This window comes from Trichechus manatus, unplaced genomic scaffold (genome assembly GCF_000243295.1).
Source record: "Trichechus manatus latirostris isolate Lorelei unplaced genomic scaffold, TriManLat1.0 scaffold00059, whole genome shotgun sequence".
Lineage (NCBI taxonomy): Eukaryota > Metazoa > Chordata > Mammalia > Sirenia > Trichechidae > Trichechus > Trichechus manatus.
In genome coordinates this window covers 14,131,329-14,135,819 of record NW_004443995.1, presented here as the reverse complement: position 1 = coordinate 14,135,819, position 4,491 = coordinate 14,131,329, and the positions used below count along the sequence as shown (strand labels likewise).

General features: G+C 37.5%; 1 pseudogene; it reads left to right on the top strand.

The window, feature by feature from the left end:
• LOC101360852 (60S ribosomal protein L23a pseudogene) overlaps positions 1–3,700 on the top strand; it is a 9,357-nt pseudogene extending 5,657 nt beyond the window's left edge.
• The last annotated feature ends 791 nt before the right edge of the window (positions 3,701–4,491 follow it).

Below are 4,491 nucleotides of genomic sequence, written 5' to 3'. Positions count from 1 at the left end.
GTGCACCTTAGTCTTCAAAGTGACGTTTTTGCTTTCTAACACCTTAAAAAGGTCTTGCAGCAGATTTGCCCAAAGCAATGCATCATTTGATTTCTTGACTGCTGCTTCCACGGGTGTTGATCCTTGATCCAAGTAAAATGAAAGCCTTGAAAATTTCAGTCTTTTCTCCGTTTATCATGATTGTGCTTATTGGTCTAGTTGTGAGGATTTTGTTTTCTTTATGTTGAGGTGTAATCCATACAGAAGGCTGTGGTCTTTGATCTTCATCAGTAAGTGCTTCAAGTCCTCTTCACTTTCAGCAAGCAAGGTTGTATCATCTGCATAATGCAGGTTGTTAATGAGTCTCCCTCTAATCCTGATACCCTGTTCTTCTTTATATAGTCTAACTGTTCCGATTATTTGCTCAGCATGCAAATTGAATAAGTATGGTGATAGGCTACAACCCTGATGCACACTTTTCCTGACTTTAAACCACACAGTATCCCCTTGTTCTGTTGGAATGGCTGCCTCCTGATCTATGCACAGGTTCCTCATGAGCACAATTAAGTGTTCTAGGATTCTCACTCTTTGTAATATTATCCATAATTTGTTATGATCCACACAGTCGAATGCTTTTGCATAGTCAATAAAACACAGGTAAACATCTTTCTGGTAACTCTGTTTTCAGCCAGGATCCATCTGACATCAGCAGTGATTCCATGTCCTCTTCTGAATCTGGCTTGAATTTCTGGCAATTTCCTGTCGATGTACTGCTGCAGCCACTTTTTAATGATCTTCAGCAAAATTTTACTTACATGTGATATTAATGATATTGTTCAATAATTTCTGCATTCTGCTGGATCACCTTTCTTTGGAATAGGCATGAACATGTATCACTTCCAGTCTGTTGGCCAGGTAGCTGTCTTCCAAACTTCTTAGCATAGAAGAGTGAGCACTTCCAGTGCTGCACTCATTTGTTTAAACATCTCAACTGGTATTCAGTCAATTCCTGGAGCCTTGTTTATCCCCAATGTCTTCAGTGCTGCTTGACCTCTTCCTTCAGTACCGTCGGTTCCTCATCATATGCTACCTCCTGAAATGGTTGGACGTCAATCAATTCATTTTGGTATAGTGACTCTGTGTATTCCTTCCATCTTTTTTTGATACTTCCTGCATCGTTTAATATTTTTCCCATAGGGTCCTTCAATATTGCAACCTGAGGTTTAAATTTTTTCTTCAGTTCTTTCAGCTTGAGAAATGCCAAGCGTGTTCTTCCCTTTTGGTAATTTAACTTCAGATCTTTGCACATGTCATTATAATACTTTACATTGTCTTCTAGAGCCACCCTTTGAAATCTTCTCTTCAGCTCTTTTACTTCACCATTTCTTCCTTTTGCTTTAGCTACTCATCGCTTAAGAACAAGCTTCAGAGTCTCTTCTAACATCCATTTTGTTCTTTTCTTTCTTTCTGGTGTTTTTAATGACCTCTGTTTTCTTCATGTATGATGTTCTTGATGTCATTCCACAACTCATCCGGTCTTCAGTCATTAGTATTCAACGCATCAAATCTATTTTTGAGATGGTCTCTAAATTCAGGTGGGATATACTCAGGGTCGTACTTTGGCTCTCGTGGATTTGTTCTAATTTTCTTCAGCTTCTCTTGAACTTGCATACGAGCAATTGACGATCTGTCCCAAAGTCGCCCCCTGGCCTTCTTCTGACTGATGATACTGAGCTTTTCCATCTTCTCTTTCCACAGATGTAGTCAATTTGATTCCTGTGTCTTCCATTTGGTGAGGTCCACGTGTAGAGTGGCCATTTATGTTGTTGGAAAAAAGTATTTGCAATGAAGAAGCCATTGGTCTTGCAAAATTCTATCATGCCAAGGCCATATTTTCCTACTACAAATCCTTCTTCTTTATTTCCAACTTTCATATTCCAGTCACCAGTAATTATCAATGTATCTTGATTGCACGTTTGATCAATTTCAGACTGCAGAAGTTGGTTAAAAATCTTCAATTTCCTCGTCTTTCATGTCAGTGTTTGGTGCATAAATTTGCATAATAGTCATTTTGACTGGTCTTCCTTGTAGGCCTGTGGATATTATCCCATCACTGACAGCGTTGTACTTCAGGATAGATCTTAAAGTGTTCTTTCTGATGATGAATGCAACACCATTCCTCTTCAGTTTGTCATTTCCAGCATAGTAGATCGTATGATTGTCTGATTCAAAATGGCCAATACCAGCTCATTTCAGTTCATTGTTGCTGTTATTGTTGTTGGTAGGTGCCGTCAAGTGGATTCTGACTCATAGCGACCCTATAGGACAGAGTAGAACTGCCCCACAGGGTTTCCAAGGAGCAGCCGGTGGATTTGAACTGCTAACCTTTTGGTTAACCAGTACACCACCAGGGCTCCTTCAGCCTACTAATGCCTAGGATTTTGATGTTTATGCATTCCATTTCATTTTTCATGATTTCCAATTTTCCTAGATTCATACTTCGTACATTCCAAGTTCTGATTACTAATGGATGTTTGCAGCTGTTTCTTCTCATTTTGAGTTGTGCCACATCAGCAAATGAAGGTCTTGAAAGCTTGACTCCATCCATATCATTAAGGTCATCTCTACTTTGAGGAGGCGGCTCTTCCTCAGTCATATTTTGCATGCCTTCCAACCTGAGGGGCTCACCTTTCAGCACTATATCAGACAATGTTCCGTTGCTATTCATGAGGTTTTCACTGGCTAATTTTTTTCAGAAGTAGACTACCGGGTCCTTCTTAATCTGTCTTAGTCTGGAAGCTCCACTGAAACATGTTGACCAAGGGTGAACCAGTTGGTATTTGAAATACCAATGGCAAAGCTTTCAGTATCACCCCATACTACATAACTCATACTACATAGGAAAATTAACTTGAAATGATCATAAACCTAAAAATAATGGCTAAAATTTCTAGAAGAAAACTTCAAAGAATATCTATGTGAAGTAGAGTTTGGTAAAGTTTTCCTAGATTGAATATATAAAGCACTAATCATAAAAGAAAAAATAATAAATTAGACTTTATCAAAATTTAAAACTTAGGCTCTTTGAAAGTTGTTAAGGAAAAAAAAAAAAGACAAGCCACAATCTGGTAGAAAATAATTGTAAAACTCATATTAGTTTTACAATTATGAGTTGTAGGACTCGTATCTAAATATGTAAAGAGTTCTTACAATTCAAAAATAACAAGATAAATGAGCCAATAAAAGAAATGGGCATTTTTTTACAAAGATAGTGTCAAAAGCGAACAAGGAAGCTCCTGTCCCTCCCAAAACTGAAGCCGAAGCAAAGGAATTGAAGGCCAAGAAGGCAGTGCTGAAAGGCTTACACAGCCACAAAAAAAGATCCACTTCACCCACCTTCCGGTGGCCCAAGACACTGATGCTCTGAAGGCAGCCCAAATATCCTCAGAAGAGCACCCCCAAGAGAAACAAACTTGAGTACTGTGCCATCATCAAGATCCCCCTGACCACTAAGTCAGCCATGAAGAAGATGGACGATAACAGCACACTTATGTTCATTGTGGATATCAAGGCCACAAGCACCAGATCAAACAGGTTGTGAAGAAGCTCTATGACACTGACGTGGCCAAGGTCAACACCTGGATCAGAGAAGAAAGCATATGTTCTATTGGCTTCTGACTATGATATTTTGGCTGTTGCCAACAAAATTGGGATCATTTAAACTGAGTCCAGCTGGCTAATTCTAAATATAAGATTTTTCACCCCACACAAAAAGAGAAATGGGCAAAATACCTAACAGTTCACAAAAAGAAATACAAATTACTATGAAAAGATGCTCAACATCATTAGTCATCAGAAAAATGAAAATTCTAGAATGACTAAAATTGAAAAGATTGACAATAAAAGAGTCGGTGAGAATGTGGAGCAATGAATTTCTCATGCTGATGGAACTCCAATATGGTACAGCCACTTGGGAAAGCAGTTTAGTAGATAAATATTCCCTTGCTATATATGATCCACAATTTCTACTCTTTGGTTTCTACTCAAAAGAAATGAAAGCATGATCATACACAAAGACATGCATGTAAATGTTCATAGCAACTTTATTCTTATTAGCTAAAAACGTAAATCACTGAAATTTCTATCAGCTGGCAAATGGATAAACAACAACAAAACAATGCAAACATTAACCTTTGAGATTCATTGTATCCATACAATGAAATAGTACTACACAACAATAAAAGGAAATGAATTATTGATGCACACATTATGCTAAGTGAAAGAAGGCAAACACAAAACAAGTATATCTTATATTAAATGGTGTTACTCAACTGTATACATTTGTCAAAACTCTTTTAACAGTATACACTTTAAAAGGGTGAATTTTATTATATGTAAATTATATCTTAAAAAACAAACAAATGCAAACACAACTTGAAATAAAGAGATGGAATAGAGAAGAGAAAAGGAAACAAAATTAAGGGATGGCTCCAGAAGTCTATTAACTGAACA